This window comes from Pteropus medius, unplaced genomic scaffold, assembly GCF_902729225.1.
Source record: "Pteropus medius unplaced genomic scaffold, Ma_sr-lr_union100, whole genome shotgun sequence".
NCBI lineage: Eukaryota > Metazoa > Chordata > Mammalia > Chiroptera > Pteropodidae > Pteropus > Pteropus medius.
In genome coordinates, this window is record NW_024349798.1 from 847,867 (window position 1) to 858,832 (window position 10,966).

Consider the following 10,966-nt stretch of genomic DNA (forward strand, 5'->3'; position numbering starts at 1 on the left):
AAAAAGTGTTAGATTTAGAGACAGAAACCTGTTGAGGATTATCTGAGACCCCCGCTCTTTGAACTGTTTTAGCCCCAAGGCAGAAGCTGTTTAAAAACAGTGGAGTTGAGCACCCAAAGTGTGCTCTTATATCAGTAGGAACAGAGAGAGAGTCATTCCCAGTCTGGAGAGTGGTTTAAGTCAATTAAAGTAAAAGGTTGAGGCAAAACCCTGTAGTTCCTTGGAGTCCTGTCATTGATGGTGAGGAGGGCATTGGAAAGGTTAGTTAGAAGGCTGAAGATGCCTGGAGTGCTTAAACGTGTAACAGTCTTCCTTCCAATGTCGGGACTTTTTGCAGTAATGGCCTATTGGGTTTTGGTTTTGTTTAGGGGCCTCTCTTTGTTGGAGTTGAAAAATCAAAAATTTTAGTTGTCTTTATATTTAGTTGAATCACCTGGGGTGCAAGTGAGCTGGTTTGCTAAATTAACTAAATCCAGAGTGGACATAGTTAACTCCAGTCCTTTTAACCAGAAGAGAAATATCCCAGTTCAGCCCATTAATAAAAATAGAGTGAAAGGCTTTGGATTCTTTGAATTCAAAGAATGTTGGATTCAACAATGAAAAGAAGACTAAAATTTTCCAGACAATTTGGAGTCAGCTATAGAAATCATGCATGGGCTCATTGGGCTTCTGGGTATAAGCTGAATCTTATTCCAATTAACTGGCTTTAGGAAAGTCCTAGGAATTGCCAAATAAAGTCACCTGGCGATTCCCTGAAACTGATCATATCACAAGGCAGGAGGGGTTTCTTTGTTCCCTGGTTGAAACTCTAGAGACTTCTCCGGATCATCCCAATTAGCAGTTTTCATCCAGTGTCGGGCCTGGCCTTCACCAACAAGCACGTGAACTAACTGATGTAAATCAGAGAAACCAGGTTGCTAAATTTGAATGACTACATTAAATTCCTCAGCAAATCCATGGGGATCCTCAGTTACTTTGGGAAAATCTCTGACTAAGGCTCCCAACTCTGCTTTAGACCAGGAAACATAAGAAATTAGGGGCTCATTATTTGAATCTTCAGAAGGTCTGACTCAAAAGGGGCAGGCTCCAATAGGCTCATGAAAGGGAGGAGTGGGGAGAGGGGAGGAGAAAAAAGGAAGTCCAGTGAGAGGAACAGAATGAGGAAGCAGAGAGCACAGTAGTGGGGACAACACAGAATGGAGATCCTGGGTGCAAGACAGCTGCGCACACCTGGAGACAAAGAGGACAGTTGAAGGAAACAAGGTGGTATGGAAAGAAAAGAAGAAGATGGCACTGGAGACAAAGAGGATGGAGGATGGGAAAAAGAGGCCTCAGAAGCTATATTTTTTTCTTTTAATTATTTCTTCACTTCAGTTAATTTAGAAATGGTATTTTGTTAAGAGGCAACTTTAGAGTCTTGAATGAGTTTGGAAGTCTTCAGTTACCAATTAAGAAAAGAATCCCATTCAGTCTGTTTAATTTTAGAGTAGTGGTTTTCCAATTCAGTTCTGAGAAAAACAAGTTCAAGGATGTCAAAAGTTCTCCATAATAGCCATTGAGTTCTAAATTAATTTTGGTAAAGTTGGTCCCTTTAGTTGAAAATACACATGGGACCTACAGCCATGCCACCCTGAACATGCCTGATCTCGTCTGATCTCGTTGGAAGCTAAGCAGGGTCAGGCCTGGTTAGTACTTGGATGGGAGATCACCTAGGAAGACCAAGTGCTGTAGGCATAAAAAAAAAAAAATGCGCATGGGAAGAGACCATAGTCTTTTTCACATAAAACAAGCCAGGGTCCCAGAATTTAGAGGATTGGATTCCATACTTCAAAACCAGAGGTTCAGAAAATAAATCAGTACTAACCAAAAGGGTGGTATCTTCACAGAAAGAAAAACAGACTCCAAATAAAGTCAGGCAGCTCAACCAAAAAGAAGGGAGCTCAAATCCCAGTGACTTACTGAACTGAAAGGAAAAAGGTGATTCTTGGAAATGGAGAGCATAAGGGGCTCAAGTGGGTACTGCACACAGTTTGGGGATCATTAGTACCTCATGGATTTGGCTCTTTCGAATCTCACTTCTGACCCCAAGCCATATCAATCTTTAAAACAAAAGGTGCATTCTAGGAAACATGGCAGAGTGAGAGAAGTCCTCGGATCTCTCCCCTTGAAACAATAAGCTGAACATCTAAAAATCAACAAAAAACACCCAAACTGTACACCAGCACGTCTGAGCGTGGGATTTGCGCATAAGAACTACCACAGGTCAGAACCCTGGGTGTCAGGCAGTGAGTGGGCTAGGAGAAATAAAGAAGCTGCGTCTTGTAGTCGCTGGAGCTCTTTGCAGGAGTAGCGGGGAGGGAGAAGGTGTGGCAACTTCCCTGATCAGCTTGCCTGGAAGTGCCGGAACGTCTAGCAGCCGGCAGCAGGGCCCAGTCATCAGGGCAGAAAGCAGAGAAGCAGGACGGAACTACAGAGAAACAACAGCTGATTTTTACCGGCCCTGGTTCCAAAACCGAGGCGGAGCTGTAGTCCCCAACCCCAACCCAGATGGCCCTTCCTCCCATATCCTCTGAGACTGATCACAGCGGAGTCCCAGGGGAATATGAGCAAACGCTACTGAAACTGTTGCTAACACTGACAGGGACTGAAACTGAGAGTAGCAACTGTGATTACATATCTACAAGAAAATAAAAGACATTTAGGCTTTATATAAAGCAGGGATCCAAGAGGCTTAGATGCCATCTACTGGAAACCAAAAGAAAAGCACCTTCTTTGCAGCAGGCTGAAGAGAGACTTTTATATAATAAATCTTTCTGGAAAAACAACAGAACACACTTCCATTAATGCCCAGGCAGAAAAATAGTCCATTAAACACCATGAACAACCAAGGTGACAAGGCATCTCAGAAAGAAAGTGAAAAATCTCCAGAAAATAAGCTTACAGACATAGAAATATGTGACTTAAATGACAGAGAACTCAAGACGGTACTTCTGAAAAAACTCACTGAGATCCAAAACAACTCAAATCAGCAATTTCAGGAATTGAAAAAAACAACTAGATGAGCAGAGCAAGGACACCGAAACCCTCAAAAAGAACCAAATAGAACTTCTGGAAATAAAAAAACACACTACAGGAGTTGAAAAATGAAAAAGCAAGCTTGCAAAATAGAGTCGACCAAAAGGAGGAGAGGATCAGTGATATTGAAGACAGAAATCTAGAAATAAATCAAAAGGAAGAAGAGAGAAAATGAAAAATAAAAAATAATGAAAGAGAAACACAAGAACTAGCTGATACCATCAGGAGAGGAAACATAAGAATAATGGGCATTACCGAAGGCGAGGAAAAAGAGCAGGGACTAGAAAGCATTTTTAGACAAATAGTGGATGAGAATTTCCCAAATCTATGGAATGAGCTGGAGCCTGGAATTCAAGAAATCAACAGAACACCCAATTATCTCAACCCAAAAAGGCCTTCACCAAGACACACTGTAATAAAGTTATCAAAAATCAATGACAAAGACAGAATTCTCAGGGCAGCCAGGGAAAAGAAGACAGTAACTTATAAAAAGAAAATCCATTAGATTATCATTGGACTTAGCGCAAACCTTACAAGCCAGAAAGGTACGGAATCAAATATTTAAACTATAAAGTGAAAGGAACTACCAGCCTAGAATAATGTATCCAGCTAAACTCTCCTTTAGATATGAAGGAGAAATTAAGACCTTTCCAGACATACAAAAATTGAGGGAATGCTCCACTGCGAGGTCTGCACTACAGGAAATACTGAAAGGTGTCAGCTCATCTAAAACAAAATAACAAAACAAAACAAAAATATGTAATTAGGAGTAAAGTGACTACTGGGCAAATAGAAGCAGAGTGCAACCCTTACTAAGAACAGGGCATTATATGCTTAAATAATAAAAAGAGAATTGATATAGCAAGATAGTAATGAACGTTCAGCATACATAGGGACAAATTGAGATAACAATGACTGAAAAGGGGAGGATTCAAAGATCCAAATTTGCAAAGGAGAGTGGAGATAAGGCACACGCAGAAGAAAATGGACGATTGTGTATATATATATATATAATTATCCTTTTCATATTCGTAATGGTAACCACATGCCAAAGATTTAGAACTGAAATATATAACATAAAACAAGAAGAACCAGAGGCAAAACCCACAAAAGCCAACCAAAAAAAGAGGACAAAAACACAAGGACAAGGAAGCAATGGAAACACCGAGCTACCAGAAAGCAAAAGATAAAATGGCTATAAGAAGACCTCCTATTTCAAAAATTACCCTAAATGCAAATGGACTGAACTCACCAATAAAAAGGCACAGAGTTGCAGAAAGGATCAAAACATAAAACTCAACCATATGCTGCCTCCAGGAGACACACCTCAGCTCCAAAGACAAATAGAGACTCAAAGTGAAAGGGTGGAAAATGTTATTTTAAGCAAATGGCATTCAGAGAAAAGTGGGAGTAGCAGTACTGATATCAGATGAAATAGACTTCAAAATAAAAACGGTAAAGAAAGATACTGAAGGACACTTCATAGTGATAAAGGAAATCATGCACCAAGAAGACATAACACTTATTAATATCTATGCTTCCAGTCAAGGAGCCTCGAAACATGTAAAGCAATTACTAACAGAACTATGTAAAGCAATTACTAAACAGACCAAAACACTATTGTAGTAGGGGACCTAAATATCCCACTGTCAGATATGGACATATCATCCAAACAGAAAATAAATAAGGAAATAACATCCTTAAATGACACATTAGACTGACTGGATATAATTGACATATACAGAGCCTTCTATCCCCAAACAGCTGCTTATACATTATTCTCTAGTGCACATGGAACATTCTCAAGAATCAACCACATACTGGGACACAGAGACAGCCTCAACAAATATAAGAGGGTTGAAATCATACCAACCATATTCTCTGATCATAATGCTCTGAAACTAGAGATCAACTGCAAAAAGAAATCAGGAAGAACCACAAATACATGGAGATTAAACAATATGCTACTGAAGAATAACTGGGTAAGGGAAGAAATAAAAAGAGAGATCAAGAGATACATAGAAACAAATGATAATGATAGTATAACATATCAAAACTTTAGGGACACGGCAAAAGCGATCATAAGAGGAAAGTTCATATCATTACAGGCCTCTCTCCAAAAACAAGAATGAGCCCAAATAAACAACCTAATGTTTCATCTTAAAAAACTAGAAAAGGAAGAACAAATGAGGCCTAAAGATAGCAGGAGACAAATCGTCAAAATTAGAGCAGAAATAAATGAAATTGAAAAGAAAAAGATCAATCGAAAAAATAAATACAACAAGGAGCTGATTCTTTGAGAAGGTTAATAAAATTGGTAAACCCCTGGCTAGACTCACTAAAGAAAAAAGAGAAAGGACACAAATAAGCAAAATCAGGAATGAAAGAGGGGAAATTACGATTGACATCACAGAAATACAAAGGATTATGAAAGAATACTATGAAAAAGTATGTAATAACAAATTTAATAACCTAGAAGTAATAGACCAGTACTTAGAAAAATACAATCTTCCTAGATTGAATCGAGAAGATCTGGAAAATCTAAATATTCCAATCAGCGGTATGGAAATTGAAACAATCATCAAAAACCTACCAAAAAGTCAAAGTCCAGGACCAGATGGTTTCACCAGTGAATTCTACTAAACATTCAAAGAAGATTTAATACCTATCCTCCTCAAACTCTTCCAAAAAATCAAAGAGGAGGCAATACTTCCCAAACTTATTTTATGAGGCCGGTATGACTCTGATACCAAAACCTGGTAAAGATAACACAAAAAAAGAAAACTACAGGGATGGTTCAACATATGCAAATCGATTAATGTGATACACCACATAAACAAATTAAAATATAAGAATCATACAATCATATCAATAAATGCAGAAAAAGCCTTCGACAAGATACAGCATCCACTTATGATCAAAACACTTAACAAAATTGGTATAGAAGGAAAGTACCTTAACATAATAAAGGCCATATATGACAAACCCTCAGCCAATATTATACTTAATGGTGAAAAATTAAAAACCTTCACTCTAAGATCAGAAACAAGTCAAGGCTGTCCACTATCTCTACTGTTATTCAGTATAACACTAGAGGTCCTAACAAGTACAATCAGGCAAGAGAAAGATATAAAAGGCATCCAAATAGAAAACAAAGAAGTCAAACTGTCACTATTTGCGGATGGCATGATTCTTTATATAGAAAACCCTAAAGACTCCACAAGAACACTACTAGAAACAATAAGCGAATACAATAAAGTCTCTGGATACAAATTCAATGTTCAAAAATCCATAGCGTTCCTATACTCTATAATGAAGCGTCAGAAAAAGAAGCGGAAAAAATAATTCCTTTTGCAATTGCAACAAAAAGAATAAAATACCTAGGAATAAATTTAACTAAGCATGTGAAGGATCTATATAATGAAAACTACAAGACTCTATTAAAATAAATCAAAGAAGATACAAAGAAATGAAAAGATATTCCATGTTCTTGGATTGGAAGAATCAACAATTAAAGTGACCATATTACCTAAAGCATTATTCAAATTTAGTGCAATCCCCTTCAAAATCCCATCAGCATTTTTTAAGGAAATAGAACATCATCAGATTTGTGTGGAAGCACAAAAGACTCTGAATTGCCAAAGCCATCCTGAGGAAAAAAAAAAAAATGAGGCTGGAGGCATCACTCTGCCCAACTTCAAATTATACTACAAAACGACAGTAATCAAAATGGCATGGTATTGGCAGCAAAACAGACACATGGACCAGTGGAACAGAATCAAGAGTCTAGAAGTAAACCCATATTTATATGGGCAAATAATTTTCGACAAAAAAAGCCAAAAACATACAGTGGAGAAAGGAAAGCCTCTTCAATAAATGGTGCTGGGAAAATTGGAAAGCCACCTGCAAAAGAATGAAACTAGACTGTTGTCTATCACCACACACCAAAATTAACTCAAAATGGATTAAGGACCTGAATATAAGACCAGAATCAATAAAATGCATAGAAGAAAACATAGGAACTAAACTCAAGGACCTGGGACTTAAAGAGGATTTTATGAATTTGACCTCAAAGGCAAGGGAAGTAAAAGCAAAAATAAATGAATAGGATTACATCAAACTAAAAAGCTTCTGCTCAGCAAAAGAAATCGTCAACAAGGTAAAGAGACAACCATCCGAATGGGAAAATATATTTGTAAGCAACACCTCCGATAAGGGCCTAATATCCAAAATATACACAGAACTCATATGACTCAATAACATCAAAAAAACGATCCAATCAAAAAATGGCAGAGGACCTGAACAGACACTTCTCCCTAAAGGACATACAAATGGCCAACAAATATATAAAAAGATGCTCAACATCGCTAGCTATTAGAGAAATGCAATTCAAAACCACAATGAGATACCATCTCACACCTTTTAGAATAGCTATAATCAATACGACAAGTAATAATAAATGTTGGAGAGGATGCAGAGAAAAAGGAACCCTCATACGCTGCTGGTGGGACTGCAAATTGGTACAGCAACTATGGAAAACAGTATAATAATTCCTCAAAAAACAAATAATTGATCTACCATATGATCCAGCAGTCCCTCTACTGGGTATTTACCCTAAAGACTCGAAAACCCATACCCAAAAAGATATTTGCACACCGATGTTCATAGCAGCACTATTCACAGTGGCCAGGACATGGAAGCAACCTAAGTGTCCTATGATAGATGAGTGGCTAAAGAAACTATGGTTCATATATACAATGGAATATTACTCAGCCATAAGAAGAGATGAAATATTGCCATTTGTGACAACATGGATGGACCTCGAGATAATCATGCTAAGCAAAATAAGCCAGACTGAAAGAGTTGAAAATCATATGATATCACTTATATGTGGGCTATAAACCTAAAAGCAACAAAAGAACAGGACAAACAAACAGAGACTCAGGGACATGGACAATGGACTAGTGGTAGCAGAGGGTAGGGGGTGGGGAAGGAGGAAAGAGGTAGACAAGGTAAAGGGAGTCAAATATAGGAGGGTAGGGGAAGGTGAAGTGGGTAAAGGGGATCAAATATATGGTAGCTGAAGGAAACTGGACTCTGGATACAAATTGCACAATAGTGCAATTTGTATCCAGAGTCCAGTTTCCTTCAGCTACCATATATTGCACAATAGAATATATAGATGTCAAATTATAATGTAGAGTGGTAATTGCACAATAGAATATATAGATGTCAAATTATAATGTACGCCTGAAAATTATATAATTATATTAACCAATGTTACTCCAAGAAACTTAAAAAGAGATCCCCAAAAGATGCAGATCAAAAAATATATATATATATAATATAATAATATAAAAATAAAAAATAGTAAGCAGTTTAGCCAGCAAAATCAAATTTATTTGGGAATAGCAGAGGAATTGCAATTCAGGAAATGAAAACTATAGGTAAGTCTGGAGAACAGAGGAGGGGAGTTTCTTTTATATAAGAAAGGAGAAAGTTGGGAGAAACAGTTTTGAATGACAGTTCATTGGAGGAGAGTGAGAGTTCAGAATTGTGGCAACTTCTCATTGGCTGGGTTGTTGCTGGGCAAGGAGAAAATCCTCCATCTTCCTGCTGGGGTATGTAAAGCTGTGAAGCGCATGAGAACCCTCCCTTCACCGCTTCCAGCTCCATTTTAGATTAGGTCTCCTTTATTTATTTTCACAGGTTAAATAGTTTTTTGTTTGTTTGTTTGTTTTTAGGCGAGGCAGATTGACCTCACATATTGCAAGGACCTTGTCAATTTACAATTCCTTACTTTTAAATTTTTTCGCCTACAGTACTTGGTCTTCTGAGGTGGTCTCCCATCCAAGTACTAACCAGGCCTGACCTTGCTTAGCTTCCAAGGCCAGACGGGATCGAGCTTGTTCAGGGTAACATGGCCACAGACCAGGCTAAATTGTTTCATCCACACAATGGAACACTATGCAGCCATTAAAAAATGAAGCAGTCTATATGTGCTAAAATTGAACAATCTGCAAAATATAAGTGAGAAGAAAACACAAAGTGAACAGTGTGTTTAGTTATACTACTTATGAAAAGAAAAAACAAATGTTATGTGCTTTTATATACCTAAACTATCTCAGGAAGGATAAAGGAAGGAAACTGGTAACAGAAGTTGCCTCTAGGAAGAGGAAGGGAACTAGAAGAGAGAGATTTTTTCTTTTTATTAATTGAAGTGTAATACATATATAAATAAGTTCACATATCGTTAGGTATACAGCTCAATTTCACAAAACTGAGTAAAATATCTGAATAACCAATACGTTGATCAAGAAATAGAATATCATCAGCAAGCACCCTAAAAGCAAAAAGGGTAACACACTACCCTGATTCTTAAGAGCTTGAGTTAGTTTTCCCTGTTTTAGTACTTTATATGAATAGAATCATATACGATATACTATTTTGTGTCTGGCTTCTTTTGCTCATTTGACTACAAGATTCACCCATATAATGCATGTGGTTGTAGACCATTCTCATTTCTGAATAGTATTCCACTTAATGAATATCCTATAATTTATTTATTCATTCTACTGTTGCAAATAGTTACTAGTTTTTGGCTATTGCAACTAGTGTTACTGTGAACATTAGAGCACATGTCTTCAGTAAACATATGTATGCATTTGTGTTGTTTATACACCTAGAGGTGGAATTGCTGGGTCGTAGTTTATGCATATAGTCAGCTTTAGTAGATACTGCCAGTTTTCCTAAGTGTTTGTACCAACTTACACTCTACCAGTAGAGGGTTCAACATTTACAAAACTTACTTTTAACAATATTCTTTTTAATTGGTTACAATATGAAATAGAATGCAAATTTACATGAATTTTAAAGCAGTACTATGTCTTCAAGTGGTTTCACTGTGGGGGTAGACAGGTTTTTGTTACACATCTAGAACTTGTTACACCTCTTATGAGTACTTGATTGGAAATGTTTGAAAAACAGTATTAAAAGATGACATAATTCATTTCCGTTTTATTACTCATTTATGAGCTGTAATTTGAACTAACGTTTTCTGATTAAGACAGGGTACAGATAGTAATATGATTACAAACACAACTATAAACTCATATTTGTTGAGTACTTACTCTGTACAGGGCTCTAAACACTTAGCTGAACCTGGGAGCCAGAAGATGACTTTTGTTAGAGAAAAACTACAGACCTAAAATGGTGTCATTCATGCTAAAGGCCCATGGTACCAAACCTAGAGTTAATACCTGGTCTAATTGCAGTTTCAACCTTTCCCGGAAACATAATTTTGATCAATCAGTATGGAATTTTCTGGTCAATCATCAATAATGTCAGGTGGGCCCATCTCCATCTCCACTCCCCAATACGCACACAGAAAAGGCAATCTTCATAATAAAAACCCTTCCCACAGAGAAAAGACGTCCTGGCCCCCAAATAATCCTTTCTTTTCTTTCGCTGATAGCACCCTTGCCCCAATCTTCTTCCTATAAAATCCTTCCATTTTGTACAACTCCTTGGAGTGCCCTTCTAGTTGCTAGATGGGATGCTGCCTGATTCATGAATATAGCCAATTAGATCTTCAAATTTACTGGCCGAGTTTTGTTTGCTAACACGTTGAATCTGACTCTGCTGCCAGTGAGCAGTCACTTGGCCTTTCCATCCCTCAGCTTCTGCATCTGTGAAAGGGAAGACATGGGACCTCTGGGTATGCGCCAAATCAAATATCGGGTGGGAACCTGTTCCCGCAGCCTGCTAGGTCTAGCCCTGCTGTAATATCAGAGCACAGTAATGGGACAAGCCACCTACTAACACCCTCACCTCTAGATTCCGCCTCAGTCTTCACCCTTCGGCTTTTATTCACCTCAACTACCAGACATCA

At 37.7% G+C, this 10,966-nt stretch overlaps 2 pseudogenes; one reads left to right on the forward strand and one right to left on the reverse strand.

Annotated features, from left to right (window-relative positions):
- Positions 1 to 1,612: 1,612 nt before the first annotated feature.
- On the forward strand, positions 1,613 to 1,734 carry LOC120620654 (uncharacterized; annotated as a pseudogene).
- Positions 1,735 to 8,888: 7,154 nt separating this feature from the next.
- Positions 8,889 to 9,007, reverse strand: LOC120620676 (uncharacterized; annotated as a pseudogene).
- Positions 9,008 to 10,966: the final 1,959 nt, after the last annotated feature.